The sequence below is a fragment of the Triticum aestivum genome, chromosome 1A (assembly GCF_018294505.1).
Source record: "Triticum aestivum cultivar Chinese Spring chromosome 1A, IWGSC CS RefSeq v2.1, whole genome shotgun sequence".
Lineage (NCBI taxonomy): Eukaryota > Viridiplantae > Streptophyta > Magnoliopsida > Poales > Poaceae > Triticum > Triticum aestivum.
In genome coordinates this window covers 546450427-546472550 of record NC_057794.1, presented here as the reverse complement: position 1 = coordinate 546472550, position 22124 = coordinate 546450427, and the positions used below count along the sequence as shown (strand labels likewise).

Below are 22124 nucleotides of genomic sequence, written 5' to 3'. Positions count from 1 at the left end.
GCGCACACCCGTCGCAACGCAACCACCTTTAAAAATCTAATCAGGTGCGGCACGAGTACACGAAGCCAGAAGTAATATTCTGGCGTTGCAGCAAGGTGTGCGTGCATGGAAATCATGCATGCCGTGCCGGTTGCTTCCTGTGAAATCCTTCTCGAGCTGACGGGAACCCTCAACTGTCAGGCTAATTATATCACTGTAAGCTGTTGCCCTCCTGTTTAGTGGCACGGCTACTCGACACGGGCCCAGGTAACATTCGGTGGGTTGACCGGCGAAGTGTCGGCACGGGCGCGCCGCACGAGCAAGCAGCTAGCAGGCCGCTGTTGCGGCACAGCTTGCAGCGGTGGAATTTGTCCAACAGCTTGTCCCCCCTGTGAAAAAGGGATCAAGCTTTCCGCGAGTGAATGAACCAAAGGTGATGCTTGCAAAAGGAGCATGGAAATCATGGCCTTCCTAGAGGACAAGGAGAAATTGGATGTGTCAGACAGGATGATCATCATCATCATGGCGAACAGTTTCCGATGGAATAATCTAGCTTAGCCGCCGTGTTCGTGTGTGTCGCCTCCCGGAGGAATATGGGAACAGCAAACTGATCAAATCATCTGTACGTCTTTGGCCTCGGGTGTGCATGCATGGCCATGCATGCACCTATTATCTGCCGGTCTTAAATTTGTTTGTGCTCTCTCACCTGTTTCAGCGGATGGACCTGTCGATCATGGCCTGCATGAAGCCATGAACCAATCAAACAATTTACTGAAGGTTGAAAAATCTGAACTGGAACGCGCCGTCCATCCCTCTCACCTACTCTCAGTGCGACAACACCAGTGAGAAACTACCGACTGTACCAAGTGTGTATGCTTGTGAATCTATGTACGAACTTGGCTACTTGTACTCCCTTCATTCCTACATACAAGTCTTTGTAGAGATTTCAATATGGACTACATTACTATACATTACTATGTAGTCCCTTCGTTACTATGTAGTCCCTTTGCTATGTAGTCATATTGAAATCTCTACAAAAACTTGTATTTAGGCCGTATGTAGTTCATATTGAAATCTCTACAAAGACTTGTATTTAGGAACGAAGGGAGTATAAACTGTCAAGCTTGCTGGTCTCGTTTTGTCACGGTGATGAAGAAATTAAGGCCTCTTTTGGTTCATAGGATAGGATTATCATAGGAATAGGAATTTTGGTTCATAAGAACGTTTGATGTTGTCGTCGCCATCCTCCTCTTTTCTTGACCCCGGGCATCGCTGGCGTTGGAGGTTGTCGTCGGAGAATTAAAAGAGCATGCCACTATCGCTGCCACGTCGATCTCAGACGTGCATGTCGCGTGTGCATAAGACTTGCATGCACTTTTCTTGAGTATTACACTAAAAAATGCTTTCTCTCTCTCTCTCTCTTTGGAAGTTCGGTCGAGTAGGAAAGAAGCATGCCCTTGGTCTGGGCCCTGATGTTTACCATGACGGAAGCAATGTTGAGCCGGGGAAAGAATGCACATGGCTGGCTGCTGGGTAGTGAGACTAGTATAGCGGATCTCACATTAGGTCAGATCAATGAGATCATTTCTTTTTTGTGAAAATACATAACATCTTCTTGTTTTTACAAAACATCTTTAAACATTTGTAGACATACATCAATATTTGATGTACAACCTTAAAAAGTTTCACCTTCAAATTCGACCTACACTAATTTAAAAAAATACAAAATCAGATGTAAATAGTATCAAAACACTATTCACCCAAAGCTGGCACTATTCACATTCGATTTTTTCTTAAGATAATGGACACGGCGGGAGGGGGGGCACCCTTCTTTTTTCGTTTTATTATTTTTCTGTTTTTTTCTTCTATAAAATAGTTCGGGATTTCAACAAATTCCAAATTTCAAACGAATTGCGAATGTTGATTAAATAAAAAGTTCAAGAAATCATAAAATTTTTCTGAATTCAAAATTTCTCATGATTTTAGAAAAATGTTTGGAAAAATAATAAAATGTCCGTGAATTTGAAAAAAAATATGTGTTTACATATTCAAAAAATGTTTGCAATTTCTTAAAATGTCGTTTGCATATTCAAAAATGCTCATAAATTTGGAAAAACGATCGTGAATTCAAATAATGTTCACGCAATTTTAAAAAATGTACACTAATTTCAAAATTCGTTACCAAATTTTAACAAAAGCCATCAATTCAATAAATATTCGCTGATTCAAAAATGTATATGAGTACAAAAAAGTTAAGGTATTTCAAAAAGATCTTCAGTAAAACAAAAAAAGTTCGTGCATTTAAAAATTGATCCCAATTTTTTAAATGTTGTCAATTTAAAAAATGTTCACTGATTCAAAAAAATGTTCACAAGTTTCTAGAAATAAATAACTATCTGTAAAAATGTTCATGTATTATAAAATAATTTATGATTCAAATACTGTTCATGAATTTGTAAAAAATGTTCATGATGACAAAGATTGGAAAATTCTAAAAATGTTCATGATTTCAGAAAATATTCACAAATTTGAAACATGTTCGCAAATGAAAATAAAAAGGATAAATCAAAAAGAAAACGAAAAAAAAATCAGGCAAAAAAGAAGAATAAAAAACTTTGAAATGAGCCGGCCCATACAACGGAGAGGCGCTCGAGGGGGGGGGGGTGAACATGATAGGCCGCTACACATCGACCTATGCACATAGGGGCCGCGCTATCGACTACACCGGCTCACGAAACCATTACATGTGTTCGTTTGGGTTGTGCTGGTTTCTGCTCCCGTGTAATCGGATACGACGATTCAGACGGCCGAAATTGCTCGTCCCCTTTGGTTTGGAATAACAACGCTAGTTCCTTCTCCTTTGTTCTCGTTCCGATAATCTAGTCCGCCAATCCTGAGTAGATAAGGTGCATCCTGATTACATGAGTGAGTACGTTACCTATTGTGAACCAAACGCGTCATAAATTTGCTATCAGCTGCCAGCTACTACCTCCATCCTGGTTTTTTAGTCCCACTTGTATTTAGCAGCATATTTTGACCATGATTCTAACCAATAAAATATAAGGTATAGCAAAAATAATATTATTAGAAAGTATGTTCAAATCAGAATCCGACGATATAATTTTGATAATATGTAATTTTATTAGTTAAATCTATGATCAAAATTTGGCATAAAATTCGAGGGGGGGGGGGGATAAATCAGGACGGAGGTAGTAGGTAGGAGCTCCAGGTAAAGCACCTGAAAGTTATTGCTGGAAAAGTGAAGATTACATTATGCTTACGTTGGTTGGAGAGAAAATCAATTGAAACTTTTTTTTCGCAAAAGGAAAATCAATTGAACCTACAAGGCGAGGTTACAAGAGGACAACATAGGTCGCCGGAGAGGTCCCAGGGTAGGATATAGCAGCCGTGTAAGTGCACACCGAATAAAGCACAAAGCACCACATCCTTGTACTTGAAGGGAAAAGGAGGTTTCTGTATGTGGTCGCGGATGTTGCACGTTGTAAAAGAAAACAGGAAAAGGCAATGTTCCATTTTGTTGAGTCTCATGTACGGCTTCATGTAATGTCGTTGGCGTCAAATGTGGTGATCGATTCTCCAATCATCCGGTTCTCGACTCTCCACGCGCATACTACAAAAAATATGAGTCCAAATTAAGACTGCGCAGAAAAACTGCCGGGAAGAGTTTATCTGCCGGAAGAAGTAATCCCCGGCAGCCGTTCTCGTGGCAGTTCTATCTGCCGGATGAAATGTTCTCCCGGCAGTTTGCCTGCCCTTTAAAGTGATTTCTCCCGGCAGATTACATGCCATTGTATCAGTGTTATGGTGTAGTGTCCCCGGCCGGCAATGAACACCACTTTGAAGCCTTCCAGCAGCATTGCTGTTACGTAGCTCGCACATGTTATGCATTTTTGTCTCGGTGGTCTCCTACCACGTTCATGCGTCATGCCTATGCAGAGGGAGACTTGTGTTGATTAATTTCAACCGTGCAATCAAATCCCTGACGAAAAACAAACATGCATGCACCTTCAGAGACTTCAGTTTCATCACGACTTGCACGCTTGCGTGCCGTACGTACGTGTCAGTTACCGTGATTTCCATCCGTTTTCTGTTTTTGCCAGGCCGGTTGGTGCGTCGAGGAGCTATTTTGGCCATGGGAGCGATACGTTCCCAACCACGGCCCCCGTTGAGCTGACGTTATGGAGTCGCGCCAGACAGATACGTCCGCCGGTCGGGCACTGTTCTCCTGGAAGCGATAGAGTGCAATGCGTATCATCATTGCCTCCTCCAACCCGCACGGGATGACAGCCCAGTCGATGGATCCGGACTTGTCAGAGTCAGTTCCCTGCCTGCCATATCGAAGACGGCCGAAAATTGCTGAAGCTGAGCTCGGGTGGTGGAGGGAGTGGAGAAAAAGGAAGGGTGAAATGGCTAAGGTTTTGTCCGACGAGCGGATGGGAATAAATATATGTAGGAACGGATGGGTCAGGATGGGTCGGTCCGACATGTCGGATGCGCCCGGACGCCCTCATATCCATGCCGCTCAGCCCAGGTGTTTGAGAAGAGTTGGAGGCGCCTGGTTATAGATGTTTTTACATGCTAACAACTCTTGCTGCATGGCTGGTTACTGGTCGACGAATCATGTCACGTGGATGTGAAGGTCTGTCGGTTACTGATCGATGAATCGTACCTGTGTACGTACTCCATCGGTAGAGAAATCCATGCATGCATGCACGACTACCAGCACCTACGTACACTAGCGTGTGTACTCCACCCAATTTGCAAGATGGAGACTAAACATGCATGCGATTCAGATCACAACTGCAGTGCACTAATACACTCCTACTGTGTAGTAGGAGTACATTATAAGTACACTTGTTCCATACTAGTGACATTCTTACCGACAGCCTCCAGTGCATAAATTAACAGCACGAGGCACCGTCGACGTTGGCTTATTAATTAGAACTGGGACTCTGGGAGAGTGACTAGATCGTAGTAGTATATGCAAGATACCATCGTGTAACACGTAGAGCGACCAAATTTAATCGACTAGTTGCTACAAGTGGACGTCCCTTTTGTGCACCAAAAAATCCTGCCAGAGACTTGAGATGAGCCCTGATCTTGACTTGCCTCCTCCACAAAGGACAGCGGATAGGAAAGAGGAAAGAGCGGCCTCTTGGCTGTAGCTCCTCTTTGAAGTTATGCAAGCCCACTCCACACACACACACACACACACACACACACACACACACACATCCTTAAATCATATTCTCGATCATGACATGTCAAATTAACAGTTAATCATATACTACAACTATATATGAAATTCGAGTGGGCACACATTGATCGTTAATTTGCTGATTTCATGGAGATTTTTCTTATTTCTAGAGAGAAATTATGGGGAGGTTGGTGCATGCATGTGTAGTGCTCTAAGCGGTTGTCGCGTGATATGCACTTGTTTTGCATGCGTAACCCTGAACTAATCACCGAAGACTTAAAATACCAAACCAAGCCGTGCACTAATTAATTAAGGAGGCACCCTAGCTGGCTCACCTAATTTAGGCTGCCTTTTTCTTGGTAGGGCTAGCTATAGCTGGTGCTGATTCTTTAGACTATCTTGCTTGTTCCCAGAAAATTGATTAGGTGGTTTGTACTGGTAGATTAAGGTTAGTGGTTTGATTTGGATTCGATGATGTCATATGGTTTCAGTTTACAAATCCTACGCGTATATTTAGGTTACCAATTTTATCATCTTAATATAAACTATATAACACAAAAATTATATAGTTTGAAAATAGAACATCTGAAGTTAATACTGATATATTTTTTGTAATATATGACTTGTATTAGGTTGGTCAAATTGACGACTTAAGCGCACGCCATGTAAACTGAGAGGAAGATAGTAATTTGTTTTCTTCTGCCTCCAAACTCTCTAGCTAGCTAGCTAGCTATTTTGGCATGTTTTTTCCATGGAAAGGACATGATGTACATATTGTTTTGAGTCTGTTTAGGACACATCTAGATGTGACATGGTTATGTCACATCTAACCTGATGTCCACTATGTTTGTGGTCTATTTTTTTTTTGTCTCAGCTTTTTTTTTCTGTTCCTTGTTGCTGCGTTATTTGTGGGAGTTTAGATGTGACATCCTTAGAAAACATCTAGATGTGAATTAGACAAACTGTATTGTTTTCACTAAAGGTTGTTAGCTTTTGATCATGGTTTTATTCAACAACCGTGATGCAATCTAGAAACGGAATCATTTAGAGGTGACTGTTGAGAGATTGATTTCAACTCAAAAGATAAAATCAGGGATTGATTTCTCAACTGTTCAAGCTCCTGTTCTCGGAACCTAACCAATAACCGGTCTTGATTTGATGGACTATTCGCCACACAGTATTACATCATATAAAATGTTATCGTTTCACTACTTCATTAGACAGTACAGTTCTTATCAAGCGAGTACTACTTACTTAATTAATTTGCTGGTGGTCGTAATGGTGCCACCTCAAATCCAAGGTTCCCATCGTGCGCCTATCACACACCCATCGCGCTCACCTTTAAAATCTAATCAGACACAACACGAACGACGACATAATCAAACCATGAAACCAATTATATGCTGGCGTTGCTGCAAGGTGCATGGAAATCGTGCGCGCCGGTTGCTTCCCGTGAAATCCTTCTCGAGCAGCTGACAAGGACCCTTGAGAATTTCAGTTTCTTCATGGGAACTAACCTCCGTGTAACATACCCATGTCAGGCTAACCTAACTATATCACCGTGTGTGTGACAAAGCTGTTGCCATCCTTGTTTTGATGGCACGACAACTCGACACGGGAGAAGTAGTAGCTAGCATTCGAGGGGTTGACCGGCCGGCGAAGTGTCGGCACGACCGCACGAGCAGGCAGCTGGTAGGCCGCTGTTGCGGTGCAATCTGTCAAACGGGATTGGGAATTTGAGGTGATGATGGAGATATGCTTGTCCCCCTTGGGAGAAAGGGATCGAACTTTCCACGAGTGAACGAGGAAAGGTGATGGAGCATGGAAACTCGCTCGACATGTGCCATGGAGGACGAGACAAGCTAGGGGAAATCGGATAAGTCGGACTCGGACAGGATCATCATCGCTAACAGCTGTCGACGGAATAACCGCCGTGTTTGTGTGTCCTGGAGGAGGAATCTGGCAACAGCAAAGTGATCAAATCATCTGTACGCCTGGCTCTCGATCCTGCATGCATGGCCGTTCATGTACCTGTCCATCCGTTTCGGACAAGAAACGTACCTGTCCGGTGTTAAATGTTTAGGTGCTCACCTGTTTCAACAGAAGGACATGATCATTCATCCATTGATGCTGGCGGGCTAGTGCGTGGGCCGGCCGGTCTATCAGCTCCATCGTGATGGATGGACAGCTAGGGGAAGAGTAAGGTTTTTTCTGAAGACTTGACACGTCGGTTTGCAACTCGCGGTCAGGGGTCGTGACTCTGTCTCATTGACTTAAGTGCCACGCTAAGCTGTAGTACGTACGTGCGATTTGATCGTCGTGGATCGTGGCCTGCGATTAATTAGGATTTAGGAGACCGCAGTGCCATAATATAATCAGTGAGAAACTACCGACACTGCCGAGTGTATGTGCTCTGTGTACGTAGTACGTGTGTAAACCTGTTGGCACCGTGAGAAGAAAGGGGTGCCGCCGACTCACCGTCATCCTCCTTTCTTTTCCCGGTCGACGTCAGTAGTAGCATGCACTGCCGCGCCGTTTCCGAAAGGGACCGGACATGCCACCTCCTTTTCAGTTTTTCGCCACCTTTGTGACCGCAGTTGGTTTTGTAGTTATTACGGCACCTCACAACTGGCCAACCACGTCGCCCGTGCCCGTTGCGGCATCAGTCCGTTCGTCGCTGGCCGTGAGAGGTTTCCGTCGGAGAATTGAAGGCGCGCACCACGTCGATCTCAGACGTGGTTGTCGCGTGGGCAAAAAAAGATGTGCATGCACTTTTCTTCGGTCTTACTAGTACTCCCTCTGTAAACTAATATAAGAGCGTTTAGACCACTAGTTTAGTGATCTAAACGCTCTTATATTAGTTTACGGAGGGAGTACATTACATCAAGGTGCTTTTCTCTCGCTCTCTCTCGAGGGAAGCTCCAGAAGGAAAGAAGCATGTCATGGGTCTGGTCTAGGCCCTCTCTTTGTGCAGGGGGGGATATCCGGTGCACCGGAGCTTGCGGTGCTCGGGTCGGGGGCAGCAGGTTCTGATCGTCGGTGTCGCGGCTTGCCAACCAGCCCATACTCGTGAAACCAACCCAACGGCGTCCGCTGCAAAAACGCCTGGCGGCGCCAGTAGATTGGTTTCGGGTGAATCGCGGCGGACTCGATGGATTGCCGTCAGGACTATGTCACGCCCGTACTGATTCCTATTAGAAATATCTGACGAATTAGAGAATCGGGCTGACTCATCGGTGCAATCGCTCGCTAGTTCGGATTTCTTTGTTTTCTTTTCCTTTTTTTGGTTTTTCTTTATTTTTCACCGGTTTCTATGGTTTTTCCTTTTTCCTTTGTTATACTTTGTTTTCTTTGGTTTTTCCACTAGATTTCTTTGTTATACTTTTGGCTCTCTTTTGTTTCTTTATTGGTTTTCTTTGTATTTCTCGGTTTTATTTTTGTTTCTTAATTGGTTTTGTAACACATGTATACCTTTTGTGAGTACAAATGTATTTTAGCGCACACATCAAACATTTTATTAGTACACTTTGGACATTTTCAAATACATGATGTAGAATTTTAAAAAATACATGCTTTGAAGCTTATTTGAATACACGGCAACATTTTTTCAAATATATGTTATATATTTTGAAATGACAATAAACATTTTTAGCGCCGCGAGCATTTTGTTTAGATTGCATAAACATTTTTTAAAAATTTACAGACATTTTTGTAGACACACAAATGTTTCACTAAAATGTCATGATACATTTTTTAATGGAAATACACATTTTCTAACCTAGGCGAACAATTTCTTATATTAGTATATAATATATATTTTCAATTCCACAAGCATTTTTTTTTGAAACGCAGAAGTATTTCCATCAAATGTGAAGTACATTTTTTCATGGCACTAAACATTTATTTACATCATATACACATTTTTAAAAAATTAATTACAAATGCAGGAACATTTCTAATGGTCACGGACATTTTTTTGAAGTTGCACAAGAAATGTTTATACGATGTTAACATTTTTCCAAATTTGTGTTTTAAAATTTCATAAGTAAATTTCAGTTTGTGAAATATATGCATTTAGATTAAAATAAAAAGAAAAAATAAAAAGCGGCTGACGTCAGTAGGGCAAGCCACGTACTACAAGCCCGGCCCTCTAGTCGAAAGCCCCGAACAATCTAACGGTAGGCCAGCCCAGGGATCCAATTCCCCGCGCGGGGATAGCGCCCGGCCCAGCTAGCGCGCTCGCTCCTTGGGGCCTCCTATATGCCGCTTGCTGCGGCAAACTGATGGCGATTCGCACAGGAGCCGGCTCACCTGGGCCGGCCCATTCACTGTCCTTGGCGAGATGAAATATCCAGAAAAGTAGAACGCGCGAACGAATCGAACCTGCGACCTATGAGTGATGTGCAAGATGCGCTAGCCACCGCGACACGCTAGGTTTCACGGTAGAATTGCAGCGCGAATATAAAAGAAACTAGTAGACTGCCCGTGCGTTGCCACGGGCTTTGTAAAATTTGTACTATTGTATGTCAACTTTAACATAGATTGAAAAGATAGCCAATAACAAAAAATAATAATTAAACTTCACTTCACTTGCAATATATTTTGATAAAAATTAGAAACATTGAACTCTTTATTTTGCACTTCATTACAAATGATAATAACACTTGAATGCTTTATTATTTATGCTTAAGATTCAATCATCTCACATGTGTAGGTTATTATCCATTAGAGAGAGGGAGAGGGAGAGAGAGGGGGGGGGGGGGGGGGAGGTTCTGACAGCACATCAGCCCACTTTCAACTCTCATCGTGAGGCAATATAAAATGTCCGGGAATAATACAGCTCTCTGAAATACTGCAAGGCAGCCCCAAGATATTGAGGTTCTAAATTGCTAAGATTTGAGCCAGTCCAGCTAACGTGGACTACTTCATTAATACCTACCATCATTCCAGATAACCTGCAAAACAAGAGGCAAAAGACAGTAAATATTGTACAAGTAAAAATTTCAGTTGAATTGAAAGGCTCAGATTAAAAACAAACACATATATGCAGGGTTATTTCATACTGCTATTTTATTCAACACCAATAACCTCCTTGTCAGCATCATAATATATCATCCAAAATCATATTACCAATTTTGGGGCAACTTTATACTACTTACGAATATAAAGAATAATATTAGTTAAAAAAACCTTGGATTGTAATAGATGTGAAAAATACTACTATGTTTCAAGGAATCATATGGTGTGAGTATCGTCTGAAAGCTTTTAGGAGAAATAAGGATAGAGAGTTGTTTTGTTCAAGGAAACAGAATGGCTCTTCTTACATCATCATCATTCATCATTGTTACATGTATAAATTGGGATAACACACAATTAATAAGAGGAATAAGGATAGAAACTTGTTAACTTCAACACACTGTTCATTTGCTTATACTTGAAGAAATAAGACAACATTGCTTATACTTGAAGAAATAAGACAACATCCCCTGTGACAAATTTACTTTTATTGACAAACGAATTCCCTCCATTTGTTAAAAAGACGCCTATTTGGTTCACCTGGAAGGCAAAGGAGAATTTCATAACATGTACTATGGTACCTTGCTAGAAAGGAAAAGGATAACTGGTATACTTGCCTCAAAATCAGAATATGATAGAATTACATAGAGCTATTTGTCCGTTTCAAAGATACAACTTTTGTAAGGAACCGTGTCAACGAATTCCCACAGAAAATATAGCATTTGATTCCAAGAAATGTAATAGCACACTAAATCGTATTTATGAATGCGTAGGAATCTGTACTCTTTAGAAGAAATGAATAGAGCAAATGATCATGGTCCAATGCAGGTTCTGCATGTTCTATTGTACACATTTTTATAGAAAATTTATCAGAAACACAGGAACAAAATATGTTTGAGTAGGTAACAAAATTTGTTTTACTCCCTCCGTTCCCAAATATATTTCTTTTTAGAGATTTCAAATGGACTACCACATACAGATGTATATAGAAATATTTTAGAGTGTAGATTCACTCATTTTGCTTCTTGTGTAGTCACTTGTTGAAATCTCTAGAAAGACAAATATTTAGGAATGGAGGGAGTAGAAGATAATGACTTCCTAATATTGAAGCACATAACTGAACTCTATTGATTAGTGGGATATGAATCGGAGGTACAAGACAAGAATGAAGTAATAGGTTTTATTTCTGTTACTCACAAACTACATGTACAACATTGAGAAGCTCCGTGTGAATCAAGCTTACAACAGTGAGCATTAAAAAAACATACTCTCTTCTTGCTAGCCGGTGTTGAGAACACCTTTGCGGCAATTAGTATTGAAATGTTCTCCTTGATAGGTTCATGAAGAATGCCAGAAATGAGAATCTCATCCAGTATTTAGACCTGAAAATTTCACCATTGGTACTCATGAGAATTTCTCAGTACTAAAAAGAAGGGTATAGCTCTCGCAAGAAATTTCATATAACTCGATTGCTGGTTCTTCGGTGTCAAAATTTCAGCATATATGTGAATATTAAATCGACCTCACATACCTAAAGAAATTAGGGAAAACACTAAGGCTGAAGTGTGGCTCCCGTGTCCTTGACAGTTTCGGCGTTCCCACCGCGTCCATGCCGGTTGTGGCGCGACCCCCACATCCTTGGTGGCGGCCACGGTGCCCACATCCACCTGCATCCACGTTTGGGCTGTACTGGAGTATGCGGCGGCACTGGAGCAGCCACACACTTGTATCCGTCAGTACTGCATGTCATTGCAGGTTAGAGATATACAGTTTAGGATCCAGAGACGGAAGAAGATACCTGGGCCGCCGGCACTGATCCAAAAATACCTAGGAGTAAACCCCAGCAGCAGGCCCTCTCATCCTCTTCAAGGCTGTCTACCGCCTCACGCTACTCCTTTTCACTTATCTCCACCGGCACTCACCTCCCGCTGGTGCCATCGGTTATGCCCTTCGTCTGACAACAAAAATAATTTGTTGTCAATATATATTGCCAATTAGGCATGAACAATCATTAGAAACTCAAAATTCAATTACTCTAAAAGAACGAGCTCGATATCAGATTACTTGATCTTTCGTAGAGAAAAAAATACTAAACCAAGCTTCATTATAAGGTTAAGATTTATTTTAGGGTAGAGAGACTTTAGATGGTTTCTATTTCCCTAAATTCTAAGCCCAATGTGCCTCTATGTCCCTGTTTCTTACCTCCTCACTCACCGACCAGATCAAGAAGAAGCACCCAGATCATGTTTCAAGTATTTCAAATTTAAAGGGCAAAAAAAGTTAACAACAAAATAATCTCGAATAACAATGTCACCGCCAATACCAAAATTGAGAAGTACGCTAGATGGTCTATCCGAATTTGTGAGATTTTGATATATCTATAAGTTATTCAGAGATAGTTTTGTAATTAACAGAATAAGATAAATTATGCTACAACACATTGCATGCGGAACTTAAGCAGTACCTCTTAAAATTATCTTAAAGAAAAATCGACTCTGGTGAGTATAGATACTCGGCATATACTGCTCCGAAATCTAAATGGACTATTTTTTGTAATGAAGAGATATATTTTACTGCAACACAAGGATGAATGATATTTTCTGACCTTCAGGCCATGTTTCGTGGACAACATTTTCTACATTAGACAAGCACAAACTGAAAATCTAGAGCTAAGATGTACATGTAATAGTTAGTTTACACTCTTTCATACCAAAGTATATGATTTGATCACTTCCAAGTTCGAACATTACCTTGTCTAGTTCATCAGATAGAAAAACATTACCTTGTCTAAGACCTCACTTCTGATAACGTTTAGGTGCAGACCTTTGCTCATATACACTTTCTGAAGTAGGATTTGGATCTGGAAGGTTATCACATAGAAGTTCAATTCAATTAGAAAATATTGATAATACCACAAGGAATAGGCAGGAACCATTAAAAAATATGTGACTGCATCCTAGCTCGTCCTTCTCCAAATTAAACCATGTCACTCACCTGAAAAACTTCTAGATTGCGACCAATGCCACAATTTATGTCGTCATCTACTAAAAACTCTGTGCAAGCTCATGTCCTTCTCCATGATTAAATTTTATTAGTTTACCCATGCTAAATTATGTATAAAAACCAAGCTTTTTTTAAAGGTAAAGAAGTATAGAACAATATGCAGCCTGATCTTCTCAAAACACGCACTAAGTAAAATAGCAATAATAGGGGTGGAGGTGGGAAGGCCATGGAAATAAAAGGTAGATTGGATCGAACCTGCTCTAAACAGGTCATCAGAGTCAGTCCTGCTGCGTGAGGCGGTGAAGCTCGACAGCAGATGGCCATCATGACCCTGAAGGTGCACAGCGCCTCCACAGGACACACACGCCCAACTCACTACATACAGCACTCAATACGATACAATCAATGGAGGTAACTACAAAATACACAACAAACCTTGTGTACAGACCTTTTCACTACAAAATAAATCAAAACTAATTATATTCTGCAAGCAAAACAACATCTTTTTAGGAACATCGTGTTGTTTAGCTTTTGAAATGCTGGAATTATGATATTCTGAGATTTTCAAGCAAAACTTCTAGGACTGTAAAGTGACAACTGACAACATGGCAATCAACACAATGGTTCAGATGCCCTATGGTCAAGAGACACTCGCACCATAAAATTGCAATACCGGTGAGCTGTGAAAATTAATTCGCTCGGCTTGGTCAAGAGCCCTATGGTCACGCAAGCCACACGATGATGTCCCTTCTTGAACCGCCATTCCAAGAAACTGAGACTGGGGAACAATCAGCACCCACAGAAACTGCAAGCACCACCCTCTGTTATTAAGTTGGTAAAGCTCTACTCGCCTCAAACACAACCTTCTCCATTCAAACCACAGAATGCACATGGCTAATGTGGAAAATCAACAAAACCCCAATCTGCTACTATTAATTGTTGCCGAGGTGTAGAAACAGAGTTACAATGAGATTGTTGATGATTACGGTGGAGAACAACTTCGTCATGACCTTGTGGGAGGGGCAGTGGCAATGTAGACGAAGCTGTGGCCGCTAGTGCACACGAACTCGGAGCCGGTGACGCGGCCGATGGAGCCGAACACGACCTCCAGATCAACCATGGACATGCTCTCCGCCAGCCCGACGACGTCCAACGACATGGACTATCTGCAAAAGAATTGAAATGCAACAGTCATATGCAAATATATTAGATAAAAGACCACTGAGTTCCAAATTAACATTTGCACCACATCATATGAAGCATTGTGGTATGATCTAGCACCAAATTTTGGATTTCGAAAAAAGTTCGTGAAGATGAACCTCAAGGACCAAAAGATCGGCATGGGCCTCCATTGATATGTGCACTCTGCCAGGCGGTGTGTGCAGAGAATGTGTAACCTTAGAGCTGCTGAGGGGGGAGGCACCGCAGTCCATCTGCGTCCACAATATCGGCCTTACTTCTACTCCAGCGCGAGCTCTAGTACGCAGGTGTGAGCATGCCAAAGTAGGCTGAAATTCCCAATCCGAGAGGGCGAGGCCATGGTCACACTCTAGCGATCCCTCACCACTCTTCCTGCCCCCTCTCTTCTTCTCGTTGCCTCTTCCTCCTCGTTTCCTTCTCCCAATCCTCTTACACTCTATTGTAGGTGTAGTACTCTCTACTCTATTTCTTGCCCCCTCCCCGTCGTTCTCTACCCTGTTCCCAATCCTCCCGTACTCTGTTGTAGGTGCAGTACTCTCTACTCTGTTTCTCACCTCCTCCTACCCGTCGTGCTCTACCTGTCGCTAGTACAGTGTTTTGTTTCTCTTCTCAACAAATCTTCTCTGCTCTTTAATGAACATACATGAACCAACTGGTTAAACGTGATCAATCATGTATTGTCTTAAAAAATAATTGTAGGATCAGAAAATAACACATATGGCTTTGCATATTTGCGCTCGGCAAGGTTCCAAAGCAGTATACAATAGTCAAGATTGCAATGATTTATCTCTCCAGCACATGAACCCTCGAATATTAACTACATATTGTTCAAATGAAGTGCATGGTGGAAGATTCGTTATGGGGCTGTGTCAGTATGGCTCTAGTGCCCAGAAATCGTATGCACTAAGCTTCAGAAACCAAAGTAGCACGTTTGCTACAGAGTTGTGTCATACGTAGCAAGACTTGGTTCACATCTCATTCATTATGGGGTTGTGTCAGTAACTCAATATGACTTCAGTACCCAGCTTATCTTGGTATTTGTTATTAATAAGGACATGGTATTGTTGCTCTTGAGTTAATAAATTCATTCTTTTTTAAGAACCGAGTCAATCAATTCAGATTGGCAAATACTTGCATCTCTTATTGTGCACAAAATATATTATTTTCAGCTCTTAATTTCAGTTTCACATTAGACGTGTGCACCTAAACACCTAAACACTTAGCAAGTCAGATACAAAGAAACAGTTGGGTGGTTCAATCACTGAATAATCCTCTATCCTTCGATAACTACCAGAAATTCAGAGCAGTCCGTCGGTAGCTATACATTGATATGCATATGAAAAATCGTGTTTCCAATCTCTCTCACGTAGACATCATCGGCAACAATCAGGAGCATTAGCATCTCCTCTCTCTCAAATTTTGTCATCCCCAAAAGTTCCCATCATCTTCTCCCCACCACCGGTCGATGGCCACTACACTTATTACTTCCCCAGAATAACCATCTATTTCTTTTCTTTTTTGCATCTTCAATGTATAGCAAAGATTAATAAGTGATGCAGAATTTACCCTCATGATAGCATAAAGCTTGTACTTGCCATGGTTCCTCGATTGGCACTTGAAACAAAAGCAAAAACTAATTAAAAAGCCACTCTGGTGAACAAACTTGAATCTTGGGACTATCCCTTTTCATTGTACAAGCACTACTGAAAACCATGGTTTTATTATTGATTGAAAATTCTTGTAATACAGTCTTCACTGAATGCAGTTATCATGGCTCTACTTTTGGCAGATTACCGGTTCCTTCTACAAGATAGCTATACAACTTCATAGGTCACCAAATAATACCAATCAGGCTAATTATTGTAGAAAACTACATCAAATTTTCTGAAGAGAACCGGGCCCAAGTACACCATATTGGAAATCAAAGCTAAACTCTATATGACCAGCAAAAACCGATGGAACAACTGCCATCTAATTCAGCCACACACCACTTGGCAAGGACCTCGAATAAAAGCATGCTAGAAACCTACATATAACTGAAAGTGAAATGCAAATGTATTGAAACTATACGTACCAAATTTTATGTACATTTATTATCTAGACATATCTTTCTAGCTTCTACAAGAAATAATAAGTTAGCCTAAGAATACTGCACCATGACCAAATCTTCTCGGAATCATTTTTATTTCAAACTATTAAGTTACTTTCCTCTTGCATGGATGAACACAAATATTACCTAGCATGCATAGGCACACGCATGGCCCGCGGCCACAGCGTATCCCTATAGGCGACACACATCACAACTAACCCAACACAACAAGACAAATCCTGCAATGAGCCGACAATCTAATGGAGAATCAGAGAATATAATACCCCAAGATCTTACCTGACATATTAGAGGCCACTACCGAACGAGCATGATCCAAGGCAACATGAAAACCATCATCCTCAGCGCTACTTTATTTTGCAGGATAGAATTTGATACATCACCAGGCGTCTCTGCGAACAAAACAAGACCAGATCAATAAATCACAGCACATGCCTGCAAAATTCCGAACAAGCAAATCTAATTCACACAGAAAAGAATGAGGGCCCACTTATTCTAACAACTCTGAAACAACTCGTCATTTGAAAATAGGCAAACATATTATTCTTATGGTGCATCATGTCCCATTGACTTTGATCTGAGAATAAACATGATCATAAAAAAATTGTGAGGGCAAAGAAGAGAGCTAGGGGGGATGGGGGAGCTCATCACTGACCATAGCCGAGAGCAGGGGTAAGGTCCCACTGCTGCATCTAGTACCGTCCATGATGCTGACTGGAGGATGATGGCCCATACGCCCGTCAGAATCGTCTCCCATTCTCGCGCCCGTGTGCTCAAACGGCGGCAGCTGGTGGAGGCATGGAATCGAGCGGTGGCGGTGGCCAGGAGAGGCGTGAGATCAAGCGGATGCCCCGACCATGGTCAAGGCCTCCTCCACCACGGAATCAAACCGCCGGCTGCCACACCAGTCCCCGGACACCCTGCACCGGTGCCCGCCCCCTCGATCTACCTCTCCCGGTGCGACCCATCTCGACAAGATGTGGCTGTGGCGGATCTGGCCGCCGGCCTGCTGACTTGCTCGACTCAATCTGGGGCCTCCCCTCTTTAAGGAAAGAAGGTGAGTGGAGGGCGAAGCCGGCGGGGGAGAGGGCGGAACTGATTGGAGGACGTCTCCTCTTCGGATCGAGAAAGACCGCCATGGCCGGGAACGCCATGGCCGCCTCCTGCCCCGCGTTGGCCACCGAACCACATCGTCCCGCTTTGATTCCTTCCGGTGGGCGGTCGGCGACATCCAGGTGGAGCCACCTCCGTCGCCAATTCCTCCTCCCAAGTACCGCAGCAGTGGGTAGCGATATGGGCTCTGAGAAGGGAGGAGGTGGGGAGGGCTCCGGGGGATCCGTCGGTGCGCGAGTAGAGGGAGGAGCCGCCGCCGCCGCCGAGATCTAGATCGAGCGGGGTGGCGTTGCATGTCATGCGTGTAGTATCTCTATCGGAAAAAGACCGGTGCTGCGGGGGAAAAGAACCGGGCGAAAAAAGAACGACGAAAAAAAACCAAGCGAAGGTGGGAGGTGGGACGAAAAAAGACCCGGAACGGAGGACGAAAATAAACCGGTGGGAGGAAATACCAAAGAAGTATAAAAAAAACCGGGTGAGGTGGGACGAAAATTAAAGAGAGAATTCCTTATTTAACACTATCTTAAATTTTGTTTCCTTATTTAACACTCAAAATCTTTTTCTTCCTTATTTAACAACGAGTTAAAATTTTATGCCCTTTATAACACTTTCATCCATTTTAAGTCTAAATGACACCTAAAAAGATTCTTTTGCCCCTCATGTGATATATGTGTGTGTGAGGTGTAGTAGTATACACACAACATCAATGAGACAGTAGCGCACACGCACGTATCGGCAGGAGCACGCACACAGCAGCACACTGCACATACGCACGCGCGCACACATTGCCTTCGATGCTTGTCGCCGAGCCGCCGCAGACGTCTAGGGCAGTTTCGATCCATCCCTGTGCATCTAGCGTTCAAACCAAAAATTCTGGAGGGAGCGAGGCGATCCTTGCGTGGGCGCACGGCCGGCCGGGCGCACACCCAGCATGAGGGCCAACCAGCAAGGGAAAATGGTTAGATTTATCCTCGTCTTGTATTCTCGTCTTTCATGCTGGGCTTATAGATCTTCAAAAATTAGAACAATAGAACTAGAACTGCAGAAAATTCAAACCTAAATTTTTAATCAGGGAGTATTGCTAATCCGTGAAACAAGGTTTTGCATAGTTTATTTCCTCATGTAGTAGAAATAATTAGTTCATTATGATTCTTGGTAACTTCTGATGAAAATTGAATTGTCCAGAACCAAACATCTCTTTTCTTCTCCTGGTGAAAATTTAGTTTATTAACCTAGACTGTTTTCGCATGATTTTTTTTCACCGTGCACTGGAGGAAAATCTCGCCCCCCCCCATGTTAGAATCCTGGCTCCGTCCAGCGCACACGCACGCAACACACACGCAGCAGCACAAACACGCACACACATACATGGCTATGTGTATTCTGTACATGCAGCATAGACGTGTGGGTATTCAGAAGTGTAGGCATACAGCATACATCTGCTAGAGCCATAAGCCACGTACGGAGTACATGCTACTGCCGTGCATGGCTTTCGATGCAAGCATGCAATTGTACGCGTAGGCAATTTTGCCATGCACTACGTACAAAGGCAATGATAGACCATCTAATGTATGCATCCACTATATAATGTATCTAGACATACATATATTCTCCCTTGGAGATCCTGCACTAAAAGAAACTCAGATATTTAAAATAGATTATGTGAGCTCCATAAGAAAATCCAACAATTAATAGTATAATAATTATTAATAAAAATGATAAAGAAATCATCGAACAACACATGCGCCCAAACATACCACTTGAGGGGCAAAAGGATCTTTTCAAGTGTCATTTAGACTAAAAATGGACAGAAATGTTATAAAAGGCATAAAATTTAGACTCGTTACTATATAGGAAAGAAATTATTTGTCGATGTCAAATAGGGCATAAAATTTAGACACAATGTTAAATAAGGATTTCTCTCAAAATTAAATCCGGAACGCGACTTACCAACTGAAACATTAGGAATAGAGACTACCGGCAAAGGAAAAAATTAAAATCAGTTCACGTAATATAATCCCATAAGGTAAGTTGGCGAGATATCGAACACAAGACCTCCCCACCAAGTTGGCGAGGGATCGAACACAAGACCTCCCCGCCAAGGAATGGCATCCATAGCCAGTTTAGTAACTGAGGTTTTATCTGTGAAAGGGCAGCTAGGCATATATGAATAAAAAAATACAGCAGATTATTTTTTTGAGCAATTCAAACGTGGTTTTAAAAAATATACATTTTGAAACAAAAACATTATTCGGAAAACTAAAATAAAAACAAAAACAAATAGGAACAAAAATTGAATACGAGAACATTTTTCGAAATTATGAACTACTTTTGTATATGGAAAAAAATTAGGAAACAGTAAAATAATTGAAAACGTGAATATTTTCCAAAATTACAAAACTCGATAATTTTTTGTACTTTCAAATTAATTTTAAGAACAGAACATTTTTTGAACTTGTGATTTTTATTTCAATACTGTAGCGTTTCTTGAGCATGTAAACAAATTTGGAAACGGTACCATTTTCTGAAATTCACAACATTTTTTAATTTGTGGACAAAAATTAAACATGCGAACATTTTTTGAATTGTGAACTAATTTTGAAACATGAAAATGTTTTGAATATGTGAACAAATTCTGAAAACGAAAAAAATTTGTATTTGTGAACAAATTTGTAAAGTAAGAAGAATTTTGAGATTCCTAAACATTTATGAATTTGTGAACAAAAATTGGAAATAGGAACATTTTTTGTAAATTCCAAATTTCTTTCCAATTTGTGAATAAATTTAAACATTTGAACATTTTTTGAATTTGTGATTTTTTTAAAAAACGGAAACTTCCTTTGAAACATTTTTATGTATTGCAAACAAAATTTTATAAGGTGAACATTTTTTGAGATGAAACAAACAATTTTTGAAATTCTATTGTTTTGTGAATTTCTGAGCAAAATTTGAGAACAGGAAAATTTTCTGTAAAATGAAAAAGAAATTGTAGAATGGGAAAAAATATTTTTTTAAAAAAAGAAAAGTAATTTTGAGAAATGAAAAGGAAAAGGAAAGAACAGCAAAGAAAAAAGAAAAAACGAAAAAGGTAAAGAAAATAAACAGAAAAGGAAAAAATAAACAGGAAAAACTAAAAAAACAGAACAGAAAGAAAAATCCGGTTCAGGAACCTTCTAGAAGTTTCCCAAAATGATAAAAAAAAAACGGCTGGGAACCACTAGAACTTTCCTAAAACCGGAACGCTGGAAACGCTTAAATGGGCTGCCCCAATCGGAACGATAGATCGATTCCCCCTGTGCGAAACATCAACGTTTTGACGCAGAATGCGGCGAATAGGGTTTTCCTCGCTCCTTCCCTTCGTTCGACGCAGGTACGTTCGTTTTGTCCCTTCCTCTTTTTTTTTTGCGGTGTTCGTCCCGTTCATAAACCTGAAAAACACATGGATCTAAAAATTGCAAAGTTAAAAAAAATTCACGAATTTGAAAACTTCATCAGTTCTAAAAAAGTGTCATCAATATTGAAACACATTTCACAAAATTTGAAAAAAGTTCATTAAATTTGAAAAATAAGTTCATCAAATTAGAAAAAAACATTAATCGAAACTGTAAACAGTTAATCAAAATTTTAAGACAAATAATCAAATTATTATTTTTATCAAATTTGCAAAAATAAGCTTTGAAATTGAAAAAAAGCTGATCGATTTGCAGAAACAAATCATGAAGAAAAATAGTTTCGTCAATTTGGAAAAAAGGAAGAAAAGGGGGACAGGGAAAAGAATTGAAAAGAAAAGAAAAGAAAAAAACAACATGTAACTAATCACAACAAGTGCAGTGACCGGGTGGTTGTCACGTCTTACACACAGCTCACTCATCGCTTGTTCGCATCCAGCTCTTGCGCACTTTTTGCAGTTTAGAAACAAAAAAATAAAACTCAAAAATGAGCCGGCCCAACCTGACGACTAAGTACTGGCCCGTTAGTAAAATGAATAGTATCGGGCGCTGAAGGCGCCAAATAGAATTTTGCCCAACGTGCACCCCCGGCCGTTGTAGTGGGCAAACCCGTTAGTCTACTTCTGTGTTTTTTCTGTCCGTATTTTTTCCTTATGTTTTTCATTTATCTTTTTCTTGGAAATTTCTTTGCTGTTCTGTTTTGTCTTTTTCCTTTTTATATACTTTATTATTTTGAACTTTTCTAAATCACAAACAGTTTATTCAAATTCATGAATTTTAGAAAATAGTGAAAACAATTTAAATTCGAAAACTTTGTTTAAATCAAGCACAATTTTCAGTTTCCTAAATGATTTTTAAACCCGTGAACATTTGTTAAATTTATTGGTTTTTTTAGTAATCATCAACATGTTTTTAAATTCATGAACAGTTTTCAAATTCATAAATATATTTTTTACAAGAAGTGTAAATTTAGTGAAATCCATATTTTTATAAGAATTTACGAACTTTTTTCCTAAAATTGCAAACATTTTTTAAATCA

General features: G+C 40.8%; 1 long non-coding RNA gene across 5 annotated transcripts; it reads right to left on the bottom strand.

The window, feature by feature from the left end:
• Positions 1–9871: 9871 nt before the first annotated feature.
• On the bottom strand, positions 9872–17965 carry LOC123065565 (uncharacterized). 5 transcript variants are annotated; one of them, XR_006431074.1, is made up of 8 exons: positions 17179–17964; positions 16803–16915; positions 12996–14382; positions 12012–12167; positions 11745–11920; positions 11482–11595; positions 10699–10753; positions 9874–10152 (listed from the first exon to the last, which is right to left on the bottom strand). It is a non-coding gene; the product is annotated as an uncharacterized lncRNA (long non-coding RNA). The 5 variants fall into 5 exon arrangements; XR_006431068.1 differs by having other exon boundaries at positions 9872–10152; positions 10699–11595; positions 17179–17965; XR_006431072.1 differs by lacking the exon at positions 10699–10753 and having other exon boundaries at positions 9875–10152.
• Between the last annotated feature and the right edge of the window lie 4159 nt (positions 17966–22124).